We start from the raw sequence: 19789 nt of genomic DNA on the forward strand, positions 1-19789 counted from the left end.
ATCCGAAGATTCTTGCGTTTGAAATCAATTCGAAATCAATAAGAAAGACAGTAGAGACTTAATTTCAATACATTTAATTTCATTTATTTTCAATACTGTATTGAAATTATTAAACCTTATAGTATGATACAATTGATCCAAAAAAAGCATAAGCCAGACAAAGTGAAAGTTTTCCTCCAACACCAAATTGTTGTATATGGTCCACATATATTGTTCAGTAAAAAGTTATACCATTTTGAGCGTTGGGTTTGGGGGGGGGGGGGGAGATGATAGAGAAGTAGGTAATAAATGTAGTTTTTTATGTGTTCGTCAATATTTCTAAAACTATGCGGTTAAGCGTGAACAATGTTTTGTACAAAAATGTTCTACATTCAACTTGAAACAAAAAAGGTCCTGTGCATAATCTCTCTAAAACGAACGGTTCCAAAGTTACGGAGGTAGTATAGTATAATTGTTCCAAAAAGGCCTAACCCCGTCATCCAAAATAAGAGTTTTCTTCCAACACCAAATTGTTCTGTATGAGTATGGTCCACATATTGTTCAGTAAAAATTTACACTATTGAGAGTCGGGTTTGGGGGTAGAAGGAGGGGAGAATTCGGTAAATTAGTAGTTTTTATGTGGACCATAACATATTGTTCAGTAAAATGTTACACCATTTTGAGAGTCGGGTTTGGGGGGAGATGAGGGAGAAGTCGGTAAATTAGTCGTTTTTTTTTTACGATTTTAGTCAATATTTCTAATACTTTGCGGTCTAGCGTGAACAATGTCCTATACAAAAATGTTCTACATTGAATTTTGAACAAAAAAGGTGTACTATGCATACTTATTCTAAAATCAACGGTTCCGGAGTTACGGAGGGTGTAACGTGGAGGTTTTCTATATTTTTTATATTTTTTGGGCAAATTAGAATAGTATTACAAAGGAAAATTTTTTTAACATAATTGTGTTTTCTAAATATAATTTTCTATTTCAGTGGCCGGTGGTTACTGATAAGCCCTTGAAGGAACGTCAACACCCTCCTGTAATGTCTACATGTACACCTTCCATTCGTTTTAGAAGGAATCGAACGTCTTTGGAACCCATTAGTGGGCTTTTACCTTTCTCTTTGTGAAGACAGAGAAATCAACTCAACCATCCACACGCACGTGATATAGTCATATGATGCTTTGAGGTATATCTTGTTTAAATTTCACCCATCGCCAGGGTTTAATATATAATATGCCAATGTAAGACTTTTGGTCGGTATTTTAAGGGTTTTAACCCATGTATTTTTGGTAGCTTAGCATGTAGAGCTTGCTTAGAACACTGATGATGCTCTCTTTAGAGCGAAAACGTTGTGTTTTTTAATGTAGCCCTTTATTGGGTTTTAAATAAGTATACCTTTTACAGAGAAGATTTTTTCTTCAATTTTTGTAATTAATGGTATACAGCCCGCTACGGGAAATTTTTCCTTATGGATCTTAGGAACCGTTCGTTTTAGAAGGAATATGCATAGGACCTTTTCGTTTTAAATTTAATGTAGAACATTTTTGACTAGAACATTGTTCGCGCTAAATAGCTTAGGTTTAGAAATATTGACAAAAACGTAAAAACTACTAATTTACCGAATTCTCCCCTCCTTCTACCCCCAAACCCGACTCTCAATAGTGTAAATTTTTACTGAACAATATGTGGACCATACTCATACAGAACAATTTGGTGTTGGAGGAAAACTTTTATTTTGGATGACGGGCTTAGGCCTTCTTTTGGACCAATTATACCATACTCCCTCCGTAACTTTGGAACCGTTCATTTTAGAAGGATATTTTTTGTTTATAATTTAATATAGAAAATTTTTGTATAGAACATTGTTCACGCTAAACCGCATAGTTTTAAAAATATTGAAGAAAAACCTAAAAGACTACTAATTTACTGATTTCTCTTCCAACTCCCCCCTCCAATATGTGAACCACATAGAACAATTTGGTGTTGGAGGATAACTTTCACTTTGGATGTCTTAGTTTGGGTCTATTTATACCATACTATTAACTGTCTTTCGTAGTTTTCGTTTACTTACACAATTGAGTACATGCAATGAACTCGCTGAATTTTTTGCCCAGACAGATTGACGTGTTATGAAATGCAATTTTTAGATTCCTCACATCAGTTCATATATCGTTTTCTTTGCAAATTATAGATAGCTCAGATTTGGCTGATATCTGAATTGATTTCAAACGTAAGAAATATAAGGATCTTCGGATTTCGTATGTTTTTAATAGATTTCGCTGTAGCGTATTTTGCATATTATTTCACAAAATTTGCTAACATGACATAAAGATTTAGTTTCGATCCAGGAAGCCTACCACAGCTCACTCTGGCGATTCCAAAAGGATAAAATGCTTATTAGCGAATAGTGGTACTGTGTATTGAAATAAATCTTAACTGTCTTTCTTATTATATTTTATGTAGGTATAAGGTTTATCGTTTCCCGCATAACAACCATTAAGGTTCGCACCAACGATGCGTTGAAACGCGTGTTAAAGCGCGCTTCACCAGTTTTCCAATTTAAACGTCGGCAAAGCGAGATAAAAAATATTTAACAGTGCAAAGGAAAAAGAACACAGTTGGCACCCCAAAGTACTATAAAATTAATAAATATTTACTTTTATGATAAAATCAGACGCACCATCATATCTCCAAGAATATCAAGGTACAACGTCGGTGTGGGCGGTAGAAATTGTATTAAGTTAGTTAACTCACACAATGATAAAAATGTTATCACCACGTAGTTAGACCACTACATAGTTAAATTACCACGGCACTGATCGTATCAGCGCCCTAGCTCTGTCGAAAGGGAAACACTTTAGTACATGTATGTTTAATTCCTTTGAACCGTGTCATTTTACCGAAAATTCACTATAAAAAGCGCGACGCTCCACAGGATAATATAAATATGGTACAGAGGCCATAAATTAGGGTTCGGTATTAGCTTAAGAATAATAAATAACACATTTTGAGAGAAATTTCGCTATTTCAGGTTGCGTTTAATCCCGTATTCAGTTTTTATCTTTTTTGTTACATTTTTCTTTATGTCAGTTTGCTGTAGATTTCTTATCACAAATTTTCCTGAAAGTTTCATTCAGATTGTACATCAAATATCAACAAAAATTTGCACATATTTCTTACTCTATATCGGACAGCTCTTCTTATTATAAATACCTACGACAAAACAGACTTGAAAAAAAAAACATAAGCACATCATGTATTCTGGTTTTTTTATCGCCTTAACTTCTTCTTCTTTTTATGTAGACATGACTGTCTGTTTTTAATAAGCCTCCAGTAAGTTGGCATTCCATCTTTTTCGTGGTCTTCCCACTGATCGTCTTCCTATTGGGGAACCAACTCTCACCGTCCTTACTCTATTTGTTGTCATTCGGCTTATGTAGACCTTCCATTCTACTCTTACTCTTCTGTTTTTCAGCCAGTTATTAGTGTTGTCCACCTTGCATCTCCGTCGTATATCTGCACTTCTAGCTCTATCCCACAGTGTCTTACCATCGATTTTTCGCAGTGCATTCTTTTTGTCCTTTCTGTATCAGGTCGTGTTTTTGCCAAGTATGTCATTATTGGTCTGATGAGTATTTTTTAAATCCTGCCTCTCACTTCTTTTCCGATGTTTTTGTTTCTCCATACTGTTTCGTTCAGGCAACCTGCGGCTCTGTTTGCTTTATTCACCTGATCTTCCACTGCTGTTTCGAGCCTTCCGTAGATAGATAGTGTGATGCCTAGATATTTAAACTCAATGACTTTTTCTATTATTTGACCCTTTTTCTGAGTTTATCTGACCCTGCAGCTCTAATTTACACCTTATTAGATCTGGTTTTTTAACCATGCATTTGGTCTTTTTTGGGGAGATTAACATGTTAAATTTTCTAGCGGTTATATTAAATTCGTACAGCATACGTTGTAAATTATCTTCACTTTGAGAGATTAGTATTGCTTCGTCTTCATAGCAGATTATTTTAATTTGTTTTTCTCCCATTTGGTATCCTTTTTTTGTTCTTACTTTTTTATTATTTCGTCCATGATTAGGTTGAACAAGAGAGGACTCAGGGAATCTCCCTGTCTTATCTCATTGCCAGCTTCAATTGGATCAGTTAGTTCTTCATCTACTTTTACTTTTATTGTGTTGTTCTGGTAGATATTTTCGATCTTTTTAATTATTCCTAGAGGTACCTCTCTTGCGTACAATAAATTAATAACGTCCTTTAATTTAACTCTGTCAAATGCCTTCTTAAGGTCCACGAAACATAAGTGTGCCGGTTCGATTTATTCTAATGATTTTTCTTGAACCTGCTCCATCATAAATATAGCGTCGGTGCATGATCTTCCCGACCTAAAACCTTGTTGTTCTTCTGCTAATGATATAATTTTATTCAGTTTATTTGTTATCACTTTGGTCGTTAATTTTAGTGTTGTGTTTAATAAATTAATTCCTCTGTAATTCTCCGGGTCCGATTTTTCTCCCTTTTTGAAGAGAGATATTAGGATGCTTGATCTCCATTCTTGTGGTACTTTGTTTTGTTCTATTATTTTTTGGGTTAGTTTTAATAGTTGTTTGGTCAGATCTTGTCGTCCGTACTTTAGGAGATCATTCGATATTCTCTCCTCTCCTGGTGATTTTCTATTCTTTAATTTCCTTAATGCTTCCGTTACCTCTGCTTCTTCCATATTTATTTCTTCATTTGTTGTCACTTCAGGTGTTGGTGGTTCGTTATCGTTATCTTTAGCAAACAAAGATCGCAAATAGTCTGCCCAAGTTTCCTTCTGAATGTGTTTCGTTTTTATTAGTTCGTTAATCTCTTTTCTTTGTCCTCTGATCATTCTCCATATTTTCTTTTGTGTTCCCCAGAAGTCGTGTTCCATCTGTTTTGAGAAGCTCTCCCAGTGTTCCCTTTTTGTTTGTCTACTAAAGCGTTTGTTTCGTTTCTAATTCCTTTATAGTGGTTGTATGCCGATTGTGTTTGTTTTGTTCTGTATTGTAAAAAGGCTCTCTTCATTTCTTCACATTTTATCTTCACTTCCTCTCGAAACCATGGGGTTTTGTTTGATATATTGGTATTCGTTACTTTCCTCTCTCCAAGTGATTCTGTTACTGCGTTAATTATGTTACTTCTGAATTTTTCTTAGCTTTCCTCGATGTTATCGTTTTCTAATATTCCATTAGCAGCAATCTTCTCTGATATTATTTTTCTGTATAAGTATTCCGTGGATTCCGTATTTAGTCCTTCGACTTTGACTTTTGTTTGTGTTGGTGCCACTCTCTTAGGTGTGAATTATTTTATGGTAATTCTAATTTTACATAATACTAGGCCGTGGTCACTACCTACATCTGCTGAGTTGTGGTATCTTACGTCAATTATTTTTGATGAATGTATAGGTATATCTGTTATATTAGTTACAACATAATCCATCATAGATCTTTATCCACAGGTATTATCTAATGTATATTTTTGTTGGTCTTTGTGGTCAAAAAACTTGTTTATTCGAAGTTCGTTATTCGTGCAGAAGTTTATCATCTGTTCTCCATTCCCTTTTTTGACATTCTCTTTATAATTTTGTTTAATTCCGGGTATTACTTGGTTGCCTATTCGAGCGTTAAAATCCTCCAGTACCATCAATGTTCCTCTAACTTGATCTACTACTTGTTGCAATTAATCATAGAATATCTCCCTTGTTGTTTGGGGCTTAATATGTTCTGGACCTTATAATCCGATGATGTTCAGGTCTTCTTTCTTCATTCGTAGTTTTGCTGCGACAATCCTTTTTAATACGTATTGATACTCTTTGATGTTATTTTGGTATCTTTGGTGTATTAGTAAGGCTGCATCCTCTTTGGCCTTGTTTTCTTTTGCTACTCCACTGTAGATTAGTATATATTCGCCTAATTTTGACTGGCCTTTTTCTTTCTTTTTGGTCTCGTGTAGAGCACATATGTCTATCTTTTCTCTTTTAGCTCTTGGGTTATTTCTTGGTCTCAAGTGTTTAACGATCTGATGTTCGAAGTGGTTATTCTTATCTGGGTTTTAGAGGTTTTTCTCGTGTCCTTATTTCTTGCCGTGGTGGTCTTCATATTATCAATCCGATTCCGAGGTTTCACATTGTTTCTTTGAGCAGTATTCGTTTTTACGATTGGTAGGTTGCTAACCTTGCCAATCGCCCTCCACATTTTATCCGGGCTTGGGACCGGCTGCAGTAATCACAGAACTACTCGATCCACCCCGCAATTACCCCAGGCATTGTTACATTTTCCTGTAGAAATAAATTATTAATGAGCTAACACCAAGCCATCTCTAACCGTACTACTCACATATCAACTGATTTAATATACTCATACTAAAATTCAAAGAATCAGATCTACTTACGTACTAGTTTGGACCACACAAGATGGTCTTATAAGTTACCCCCTTAGGAATGAAAAACATGTATTTTCAAAAAGTTCTTTTATTTTTTCGATATACAATGCGCGTCAGAGAAAACGGCCGGCTCACAAAATTGGTCATTTTTGATGTCTCGAATTTCCCAAACCTGTTGTCCGATTTAAGTGATTTTTTTTTAGTATGTTGTAGCATTATTCTTTAGCAATATCGCTGTAATAATATTGTTGCTAAACAGGTAAATGTTCCTTGTATACCGGGTGGAAAAATCACACTGTGTCTTTTTCTCAAAGTTCGCAACACCCTGTGGAGTATTCTAGCATTTATAAAATACTGAAATTAAAACCCAACTATAGTCTAAGGTTTTCTTAACATTTTATTTTTTGATTTATTTGTTTATGTTGGGTACCAAAAAATTAGGTACTTTAACAACTAGCCTTCATCAGTACAGGGTGCTTCTAAATAAGTCCGACAAACTTTAAGGGGTAATTCGGCATGAAAATATAATTTATAAACATATGTTTACTTTATAAACATTTGCTTTATAAACCGTTTATTTGCTTTTGTATTTGCTTTATAAACAAACCGTTTGCTTTATAAACATATGTCCGTAAATGCTTCGCTTCCGAGATACGATATTATTTACTGCTCTAAGACCGGTTGAGATATGCAAATTAAATTTGGTAGGTTTTAAGAGGTAGATATTGCACATTTTTTGACATGCAATTGAGAACTTTGTATTCTATATTGGCGCGAATACGGATCATATTACCCGTATACACAGGTACCGTATAACATAATCGAAACAATCAAACAACAGAATGTTAATTCAGATCTATGCTAGATATATAAATGCTAAAATATTCCACAGGGTGTGGTGAACTTTGAGAAAAAAACACAGTTTGTTTGGTAGACCGGGTATACAATGACAATTTAGCTGTCTAGCAACAATATTATTACAGCAATATTGCTAAGGAAGAAGGCTATAACATATTAAAAAAAATCACTTAAATAGGATAACAGGTTTAGGAAATTCGAGACATCAAATATTACCAATTTTGTTGGTCGCTCGTTTTCTCTGACGCGCAGCATAGCTCAATACAACGATTCCAGTGATTTTACAACTTCTTTCTACCGTCCGAATAATACGATTCTGGAATATCCGCAAAAGAAGTGTTTCTTACGTCAATTATCTATTACCGTACGTATTTGCGATGAGTGAATTTTCCCCTTAGAGGGAATATGACCCGTATGGCTAAATCTGTACACGGTAGAAATGAAAATGATATTTGACCGTTTATAAATCCCTAAACACTTGTATTTTTCTGCAGTTCTTTTGCTTAATGCGAAATAAGAGAACAATGCGTCTCTCTAAAAAAATTTGCCTCTATTTAATTAAAATCAAAATCTTCGAAATCAAAACCTTTTATTCTAAATTGTTTTTTAAGACACAACGAGAAAAGGAAAAAGAGAAGAAAAAACGGCATGTCATTCTGTCTAGTTCGTCGTGACAGTTATCTAATGGATATCAGGCTTACTTAATAATGTTACGCTTCTACCAGAGCTTCCACCATTAGTTCAAATCGACACATTGTGGTGTTAAAGTCGATACGTTTTTCAGATTCGGTTCCATGAAACCGAATCACCCGATAACTTAATGTTACTGCTTTGAGTTTATAAATATTTTCATTATATCCCCGTATATCTATCTTCTTCTTCTTACGGTACCTATTCATTCCGGATGTTGGCGATCAGCATCCTAACTTTGCTTGCTGCTATGAATAGTCCGGTTGTCGATGTAATAAACCAGTGTATTAAACCTCAGGTTTTGAAGCCAAGATATTCTCCTTCTCCCTAGTCCTCTCTCTCGAAATACCTTCCCCTGAAGCCCTGAAGAATGAATTGCAACAAGCCATATCTTTGTTCATTCCTTAAAACATGGCCAAGGTATTCTAGTTTGCACTCTTTGATGGTGTTAATAACCTCAACATTAGTCACACGATCCACCCACGAAATTCTTAAAATGCGTCTGAAACACCATATCTCGAATGTCTCGAGTTTTCTTCAAGAAGCTTCGGAAATGTCCAGTCCTCTACTCCGTATAATAACGTAGAAAATATAAAGCATCTGATGATAGAGATTTTGGTAGAAAGCGGTAAATCGTGACTTCTTAAAAGAGACTTCATCATTATGAACGCTGATCTCGCTTTTCCTATGCGTTGTTTTATGTCACTTGAGTAGGCACATTGGCTATTTTGCTGTTTATGTTGGTACAAGGTATGTAAAGCCACTCTGTTAATTGGTTGTTGGTTAACCAAAAGCTGTGAATTTAATATTTCGCGCTTACTGACTACCATGTATTTTGTTTTTTTCGTATTAAGATTAAGTCCGTGTTCTCTACTTATATCTGATATGTGCGACATTATTATTTGCAAACCATCTAGACTATTGAGAAATTCACACCGAGCATGCAGTACAACTAAGATAGGGCAATACATTTCTAATGAGGAATAAACGCACAGGGTTGTCGGTCTTCACCAGTTGTTGATTGTTCTCTCAAGAGCGTCGCACAGGAACTGTGGGAACACTGAATGCGCATTCCTATCTTAACCGTACTGCAATCCCAGTGTGAATTTCACGTTATCCGCAAAAACTATTGCGTCCTTGGCATATCTAATGTTGTTTATAGCTACTTCTGTAACTGTAGTTCTCTGAAACTATTTATAATAAAATATAATAGAATAGAATAGAATAGAATAGAATAGAATAGAATAGAATAGAATATAATAGAATATAGTAGAATAGAATAGAATAGAATAGAATAGAATAGAATAGAACCAAATAGAATAGAATAGAATAGAATAGAATAGAATAGAATAGAATAGAATAGAATAGAATAGAATAGAATAGAATAAAATAGAATAGAATAGAATAGAATAGAATAGAATAGAATAAAATAGAATAGAATAAAATAGAATAGAATAGAATAAAATAGAATAGAATAGAATAGAATAGAATAGAATAGAATAGAATAGAATAGAATAGAATAGAATAGAATATAATAGAATAGAATAGAACAGAATAGAATAGAATAGAATAGAAGAGAATAGGATAGAATAGAATAGAATAGAATAGAATAGAATAGAATAGAATAGAATAGAATAGAATAAATAGAATAGAATAGAATAGAATAGAATAGAATAGAATAGAATAGAATAGAATAGAATAGAATAGAATAGAATAGAATAGAATAGAATAGAATAGAATAGAATAGAATAGAATAGAATAGAATAGAATAGAATAGAATAGAATAGAATAGAATAGAATAGAATAGAATAGAATAGAATAGAATAGAATAGAATAGAATAGAATAGAATAGAATAGAATAGAATAGAATAGAATAGAATAGAATAGAATAGAATAGAAATATGCTTTATTGTCACTGAAAATTATACAATTTTATGGACAAAGCTTAACATAGAGTCAAAAAAAAAATAACAATAACAAATACAATTTTCTGAAATTAGATAAATCGTCAATATAAAAAAAATATACAAGATAATAAAGTGAAGCAAGAAACAGAACCAATATATTGCAAAATTATTATAAATTGTAAAGTGAACATACAACATAATAAAATACAAACATAGGAACTATTAAGTGCTGCTGTATGTTACACCCAAATATAAATGGTCCTGTAGTTCTCCCAGTGTTTGCTCGTAGATAAATTCAGAGCATATATTAAACAATACCGAGGACAGAATGCATCCTTTATTCACTCCTTTATCTATGGACACTGCCTCTGTCAATTAATTGGTCATCCACTTTAATATTGGCAGTTTGATTGTAATATAAATTATATATGATTCTTAGGTCTCTATTAGCTAATCCCGCTTCTTCCAAGATGTTTATGAGTTTATCATATTTTACTCTATCAAATGCCTTTCTGTAGCCGATAAAACAAATATACACGTCACAGTTAACATTCCTGCATCTTTCTATAAGCACTTGGACAGCGAATAGAGCCTCTCGGGTGTCTAAGAGTCTAAGGCATCGCGGAAACCAAACTGTGTCCATGATACCTTGTTCTTCACATTTTTTATATCTTCTGCCGTGTATTGTTTTTAAAAACGTTTTAAGTAAGTGGCTCATTAGACTAATAAATTGTTCTGTAGTCATCGCATATTTTGGCATTAACTTTTTTGGTATAGTTACGAAGGTCGACTTTAACCAGGTTTGGGGTGTTTTTCCAGTTAAGTATATTTTGTTGAATACAGTTGTTATCCATTTTATTCCCTGTTCCTCCATAAGTTTTAGGAATTCTGCACAAAACTGGTCAGGCCCTACAGCTTTACCATCTTTAATTTTTTTAATAGCTGACTTGACTCTTTCAATGGTCATCGGGTTCCTGTTTGGCATTCAATGTCTTCAGTGGTATTCTGCCTTTGATCTGCAAAATTTACTTCCACATATTTCTTCCAAGTGTCTAGGTTTTCTTCCACACTTAACAGTATTTTGCCTTGGTTATCTGCCCAACTCTTCTGCGTATAAGCCTGCAGCTTCTTTAATTTTTTTGTGCATATTGAATGAATCGTGTTTACGTTGCAATTGCTGTATTTCCGCACACTGTTCTCTTAGTAGTGTATCATTAGCCATTTTATTTGCTTTTTTGATCTCTTTATCTATTCATATCGTATATCTAGGGCTGCAGGAATTATACATAAATATTGTTTTTATTTTCTTAAATACCTAGTGGAAATAAGTAGTGTTCTGAAGCTATGTTCTTGGCTTGTGACGTCTTAATACAATTTATATTTTTTATTAGGAAACAATCATAATTTTATTGTAGGCTTGTTTTGACGTTTCCGTTTTTACATCGGAAATAATCCTTAAAATACCCTTTAAGAACAACGAAAAGCATTTTCCAAAGTGCATTTCGAAGTGATGAAACATAATAAATTTGCAATTCGGAAATAATTGAAGCAAAATGAATTCAATATTACTATTCTGAGGGTTTTAGCGCTTGGTGAACACGAATATCATGACGACGATAGTCTCCGAGTTACCTGGTGCCGATAATAGGCCTACTTTGGAGTTTTATAGAAATTCGATACAAAATCAATGCAAACTCCACCACCTGGTGTCCATTGACGGGACTTATCTCCTGAAGTTTTGTAGAAATTCGATACGAAATCAGTTCAAAATCGTCACTCGGAGGTTTTTGTAATCGCTGAACACGAAACTCATGTCGGAGATTGTCTCCGAGGCACCTGGTACCATGGGCGAGCTACTTATTCTGGAGTTTTATGTGAGTTCGACATAAAATCAGTGCAAATTCGTTATTTGGCGGATTTTGGTGTCGCTGTTTTGTGTTTGGACCCGTCTTCTGGATTTTAAACACAATCAGTGAATCTAGGTCACCAGGGACTTTAGAGACAATTGTCAACATGATACTCGCATTCAGCGATCCTAAAAACCACCCAAGTAACGACTTTTCACTTATTTTCAATTGCTTCTCCTATAATTATTTGATTCAGTAACCTTTTGAATCTCCAGTTTCATAATATGGGAAGAAGAAGTAGCATGCACAATACCGCTCGCAAATAGAGCTATTATAGACTAATCACACACCTTAGACATACTGTCAGTAAAAAAACTAAGATCTGAGTGCTATTTAACACTCGTGGACAAAGGCCTCAAAAAGAGTTCTCCATTATTCTCTGTTTTATGCTATTTGGTGCCAGTTTCTCCCCATTTTTGGCTTTGATGTCGTCTAGCCATCGTTTTTGTGGTCTTCCTCTACTATGACTGTGCTCGGGTGGTCTTCAATGTACAATGTCTCTCCTCCACTTTTCGTTTTTTGCCGTGCCAAGTGTTCTGCCCAGTTCCATTTCATTTGCGTAGTGGTAGCGGGTAGGTTCCATTCTATGATCCCGATAGAGCGTAGACTTACTTCAGGGAGGTAGCATCCCTGTCCGCCCTAGCTCCTGGTCTTTCCTCCACTCCCTACTTAGAGAAACCCAGGCCCAAACCTTAGTATTATCCTACCCAAACCCCAAACTCCTTCCCTATATCCCCATTACACTCACCAACCCGTTTTGCCAGCGTTGCGAGTTATGGCTAACTCACCCTAAATGAGTTTTAAACGACAGGATATTTACAATAACTAGGAATAAATAACTGAAACCAAAGATATCCCCTAACAACACAAAACATTCCAGGAATGTACTACCAAAGTTCTATCAATATTTGAATGTCCTGGACATTTAGGGAACATTCGGTGAACATCTGTTTAAATTATTCCTGGAATGTTACCATAAGACATTCTGTGAACATACTACCAATGTTCATATATTTTAAGTTGAAAAAGAATACATACGTGTAACAGATACAACATTACTTATAACATACCAGACAAACTAAGTGACATTTTAGGCCTACAGTGCAATAATATGTCAAATTTAAAGAGTTTCCCAAGTTCAATTAACATTTTATACAATATTATAAACATACAAATGTAATAAAAATTATTGTTCGCTAATATCCAATTTGGGATGCGATTTTGTTAATAAAAAAAATACTTATAACTTGTGCAAAACCGAAGAGAGGCATTTATATTTATTTCTTTTGTGTTCATTTTCAAATTCGCCGTGCATATATTTTTGTGCATGGCGCTTGAGAGGGCATCACGTGACTAAAAACGACCAACCAACGACCTCGCTTCGGCCATCTTGGCCACCTTGCCCGGCCTTGCCAAGGATCGTTGTTTATGTTATTTGTGCTTTTTAAGAATATTTTTTTAATTCGAATACTTTTATAAGAGCTTTAATAGTATTATTAACATAGTGCATAAAATGGTGTCCTGTTTTTAACGCAGTTGGAGTAGCAGAAACAAATGTAGATAAAAACATCTGCAGGAATAACAAAGGTTAGTATGCAAATATGTGAACAAAGGCATGCCCTGTATTTCAGAAAATAAATTAATACTATTAATACCCTAATAATACTATTCATAAAAAATCTTTTAAGTAACGTAGATATAACAAAGTGAATAAAAGGCATAAATCAGAAGAATTATTTTATTTTATAAGTTAATAATTGGTCATATCCATTTATTATTTTAATAATAATTGTGAATAAGCTCAAACTACAAACTTCGCTTATTCCTAACTAAAATAGTAAATAGAGATAATAACAAAAGGATTTGTAAAACTAAAATAATTCTTTTTGCGTTTTTGCTAATGTATGCGTTTATAAACAGGATGGTAGACCACACACTATAATATGTAATACCAACTAATGAATACACAGAATATTATAGTCGATTTGCTAAACACAGTCTCAGTACTACTGAGTCTCGGACCGGACACAACTGGCTAGTGATTTTAGTAAATAATTTTGCCAATTTGGTAAAATTGGCAAAAAAAAATAATAACTAAATAGTTAATAATTACTAAATAGTTAGTAATTTTGGCAAAATTGGCCAAAAACAAAAAAATTACCTACTAAAATCACTAGCCAGTTGTGTCTGAGTTTGGGGAACCGACTATACTAATAAACAATTTCTAAGCTGTTTTATAATATTTTGTGAGTTCATTAATCATATTTTTTATTTAAAACTAAAATTTGTTAATAATGCTTAGTAATGCATATATTTTGTATTTTTAGCTTTCCAGAAGATCCTGCGAAGAAGGCATCAAGTATAGATCAGATTTGTTAATAGAGGAGTATGTTCAAAACACTTTTGAGAAAAAGATATTGACAGAACTTCACTTTCATCTGTTCGTTTGAGAGACTGTGCTGTTCCAATAGCTTATGTCACACAGGTAATATGCATAACCTAATTAATAATACAGTCCGTACAATATAGATACTGTTTTAATTCATTATCTACATCTGAGATCTAAGTTGACATTGTTGCCCAATTATAAAAAATTTTTGAATTCATTTTAAGTCAAATATATCACATAATTATTGCGAAGTAGATTATACAACAAAACAGATTAATATTCAATGTAAATAAATAAAACCATCAGAAATAGAAAACAAGAATTAAGGTATAATGTTATGTTATAGTTATTAAGGTACCAAGGGTATTATAAGGATAATAACTCTTGAGGTCAATGGTGTTTCGGTCAATGTATATCCCTCATTAGTTTATTATTATAATACCCGTGGTGCCTTTAAAGTTTAATGTCCGACTAAATTATTCTTTATATGCGAAAAATTTTAATGAATTTTGAATTAATTAGTTTTTAAATAAGTACATTTACCAGTAACAGTAGTAACGTAATTGTGGTAACCATAGTTTTACTTAGGTTAATAATTGTCAACTTGACAGTATCTAAGTCGTTGTTTAAATTTAATGCCCAAGGGCGTTATATTGTACTTAGCAGACTTCGAAATGTCATTATTTGTCAAAAAATAAAACCAGTCGGGCATTAAAGTAAATAATGAAAACAATAAATATAATGAATACTAAATACTTATTTGTTTGTGAAAAAGCTATTTCTTTGTGGCTTTTTTGTAATTAACTATTCTAATGGGGAAATAAGCCACAATTTACTTGAAACAATAATTTTATTAAGGTTTCTAGTTCCACATCGGATGTCGTTGTCAAAATACAAAATGTTCATTATTATTATTTTATTTATTAAATATTATTTTTTATTTATTTAAATATTATTTAATATTTATTTTTTTATTATTATTATTTATGCGTATTATTACCTGTAAATAATATTTCTTCTGATTGTTAATTGTAAAGGATAGAAAAATTACCTTTTATTTTATTTTCTTTTAGAATCAACTGAGAGAAGTGGTCTACAAAAAAACAGAAAGGAAATGGAATATGTGGCTACGAAAAGCAAAAGAAAGGTTTACAAAGCAAATGTGACACATTTTTTTATAATATTTAGGAATGTCAGTAAATTACATTAAAAAATGTATGTAAAGATTTTTTGCAATAAAAATGTTTATATTTATCAAGGATGTATTATTTGGTATGGCCACATATCGTCAGTGATGTGACAATACCTCGTATCTGTTTTTTCAAGAGATTTGTAAGATAGACTAAAAACTTGTTTGGGCCACCTCCTGTTTTCATATATTTTTTGACTTGTTCTGCAGTAAATTCAACTATCTATTTACTACAAAAAAAGTCAGAATACGTACGAAAACAGAAAGTGGTTTAAAAAAATGTTTTTCGTCTCCTGCAAACCTCATGAAAAAACATATAGGAGGTATTGTCACATCACGGACGTTATATTACAGTGAATGTCTAAAAAATATACTGTGAATGTTCAAAGAACGTTCGTAGACATTCATGGAATGTTCCAACAAGACATTCAGTCTAAAAAATATACTGTGAATGTCCAAAGAACATTCATGGAATGTTCCAACAAGACATTTAGTCTAAAAAATATACTGTGAATGTCCAAAGAACATTCGTAGACATTCATGGAATGTTCCAACAGAACATTCTAAGAATATTTAAAATGCTGACACAGCACTTTCCTGGGACTTTCCAGGGACATTCGTGTGCATTTGGGGACATTCCAGGAATGTTTTCAATGTCCTGTGTGTACCTTCTAGGAACATTCCTGGAATGTTTTGTGTTATTAGGGTCATCACTTCGATAAAAAACCGATGCTTACGATGTGCATAACATCTAGACAGAGCAAAAAAGAGCTACCCTGCATAATGTATACTATTTGCGAAACCCAACGGAACTAAACAAACAGTTTGAAACGCTGGAATGACGTAGACGATAATTTGAGGAAAATCGGTGTTGCCTGCTGACATTAATTTCAAGGACAAAAACAAAGAGAAGAATACTACAACGTTAACGAGGTTTTATTATTTCATATGGTCAATGGACATCTATATATGAAAAAACCGCGGAGTGCTACCATTTAAAGGGGTGCGTTTTTGAGAAATGGGTGAATTAGTCCCTGGGCACAGGTTACATTAGGGTGATTTCTATGCACTTTTGGTACAAACATACCTACATAAAAATTGTTTCTGGTTAAATTTCCTATCTAAATATCACTTTTTAAAGTCAATGGTACTTTTTATTACAAAAATATATTCAAAAGAAAAAGCACAAAGAAACCCAAAAGAAAGAAATTTTGTTTTTTGTCCCATAACTTTTGTCCACGAGGATATAGGTATAGACATTGCTTTACAGAAAAAAAACCTACATATTTCTTCTTTAAAATGTTATTTAGTAGCGGTAACTAGGATTTATAGTTTTCGAAATATGATTTTTCAAAGTTCGCCACTCACAGCAATTTTGGGCAATTTTCCTTGTTATTTCGCAAATATTGTTCTGTAACTTTTTTCTCCATAACTTTAGGTATATGCAATGGTACCCGTAATAGAAATAGAAATCAATTACCTTTAAAATGGTCTACTGTACAAAGTTGTGCGACTTTTTTTTAAGAGATTATGGTTTTCAAGGTTTTATAATTTTAACGATTTTTTATAATATAATATAAAAATAAAATAATATTATTATATAATATATTACAAATTATATAATACCTAATATAAAAAAAATATTATTTATTACATTTTTTAAGATTATTTTTGACATTTCTCTTTTTTTTTTTGTAGGTACATTAATATACTATATATTGCTCCATAAAGAGGGCTTACTTTCTGTTCTTTAAAATGGTGTATCATCTATATTTAAATAATGGAATCCGAGTGATTCTTTGATATTTTTTTACCTGTATTATTTAAAATTATTTCTTTTACAAAAATTACATGAACATTAGTCTTAGAAAACATCACTTTAATTACAATTATTTAAACGTTGACATTTAAAAAATTTTCAAAATCAAAGTCCATCTCTTCGTTAGCATTAGCTTCAATATCTTCCTTTGACACCCCAGTTATCTTAGAGTTCCCACAATTAGTACCCATGCACATGCACCCTTTGCAGAATATTGAACAACTAATTCCTATCTTCCTACAACCGCAGTTATTTTTTACATCCTTTGGTACATGTACATGCTATTTTTTCAAGCAAAGCTTGTGGTGCAGGAGCTTTGACAGTAAATATTGGAATTAATCCATATTTTGAAGTTTGCCCGGCCAAGTCAAGTAGATTCAAAGTATTACCTATAAAAAATAAGATTCAATCATAACACACAATCACATAAAAAAGTTATAATGAGAAATTTAAAAAATAATCCTAAAATCAAAAATCGTTGCAAGTACTTATTACATTTTGAAAAAGCATATCTTATTCAAAAATAATCCTAGAATTTTTTATAATACACCATTTTAAAGTAAACAGAATAAGCTTTCTTTTAATATATATAATATATACCTAAATGTAGAAAAAAAAGATATGGGAAATTTAAAAAATAATCGTAATAAACATAAAAACTCGTTGAAAGTATAAAATCTTGAAAAAGATAACCTCTTTAAAAGAACGTACAACATTATACAGGAGAACATTTTAAAGATAATTGATTTCTATTCCTCTTACATGTACCATTGCATATGCCAAAGTTGCGTAGAAAAAAGTTACAGAACAATATTTGCGAAATAACAAGGAAAATTGCCCAAAATTGCTGTGAGTGGCGAACTTTGAAAAATCATATTTCGAAAACTATAAATCCTACTTACCGCCACTAAATAACATTTTAAAGAAGAAATATGTAGGTTTTTTTTGTAAAGCAATGTCTATACCTATATCCTTGTGGACAAAAGTTATGGGACAAAAAACAAAATTTCTTTCTTTTGGGTTTCTTTGTGCTTTTTCTTTTGAATATATTTTTGTAATAAAAAGTACCATTGACTTTAAAAAGTGATATTTAGATAGGAAATTTAACCAGGAACAATTTTTATGTAGGTATGTTTGTACCAAAAGTACATAGAAATCACCCTAATGTAACCTGTGCCCAGGGACTAATTCACCCATTTCTCAAAAACGCACCCCTTTAAATGGTAGCACTCCGCGGTTTTTTCATATATAGATGTCCATTGACCATATGAAATAATAAAACCTCGTTAACGTTGTAGTTCCTTTCTATAGTACATAATCAATGGCCTATTATCTCGGTGTTTTTAACCTTGTCTATCAGTGATATTCCAAGCATGTTTCATTACCTTGCATTTTGCCTTGTTTCTAGTTTTTTAGCCCTCTGCTATGGTCTCCAAGCCGTAGATATAAACTGGCAGTATGCATGTAATATACACCTATGTATATATGGTAAATTACTGAAAGCGGTCATGTCAGTTGTGTTCTTTAAATTTCAGCATCTTGATTTGATTTTCCCAGTTTGATGACATGGTTTTTTATATTATTATAATTGTCTGGTCCTGGCTCATTGTTTTTGTTTTGCTGTCGTTGTTTGTTTTACTGTAGATAATGATGATGCCGATATAGATCTTGTCATATACATCACTAAAATATTAAACTATGCGATTTTGATGTCAGATTTGACCTTTCTATTTATATGTCGGTTTTGCTACATTTCAAATCTTAAAGAGTACTTATAGAGGTCAATTCTCACTATACCCCCCGTTTACCTTCCATATCCATTCCATACACCTTCCATTAAAATTCGATTCTCACTATACGTTCCTTTTACTTCCGATACCCGTTTCATACACCTCCCATTATTTTAAGTACCATTCTCAGTAGACGTCGCGTTTACTTTCGGTTGCCGTTTAAATATTGGGTGGAATGCATAAAACGTAGTATCTGCTAATGCTTCAAGTAATTCTACATTTTTGTAGTACTTGCTACACTTACAAAGTATTTTGCTTTCCTCCGTAGTATTTGCTACTATTTACCAGATACATAGAAGGACGTACTACGCTTTTGAAGTATTTGCTAGTTTAGTAGAATTTGCTACAGTTTAGGTGAAGTTGGTGGATGAACGACTTCGGCGTAGGTGTTTTATGTTAAAAAATGGCAGCATTTATGAATGTTCGTCGTAGAAAAATCTACAAACCAGGAAGAAGATACAATGACGATATTTATCGTAAAATATTCAGGTAATTATCATGAATCGTGCAGTTTTATTCATACAGTGCGCTGGAATAAGTGTTACCCCCCATATTAACTCATTTATATATTTTTAGTATAAAAACAAAACGCTCGGAGAGGTCGATTTTTAAAATAATCATAGTATTTTATAGCATCAATGTTTCGAACTTTAAGCAATCCTTCTTCAGGTGACAGTAATTACTTAGATTTTTTAAATGGGAAAGTAGGGGTGGGGGGGAAGACTTATTTCAGCGCACTGCATATGTAGGTATACAGATAGAGTCTGTAAAGTGGAATAAATTCAATATCTCAAATACTAATTGTTTTTTTGGAAAATGCTCAGACCCGTCGATTAGTATTTCA

This window comes from Diabrotica virgifera, chromosome 1 (genome assembly GCF_917563875.1).
Source record: "Diabrotica virgifera virgifera chromosome 1, PGI_DIABVI_V3a".
NCBI classification, from domain to species: domain Eukaryota; kingdom Metazoa; phylum Arthropoda; class Insecta; order Coleoptera; family Chrysomelidae; genus Diabrotica; species Diabrotica virgifera.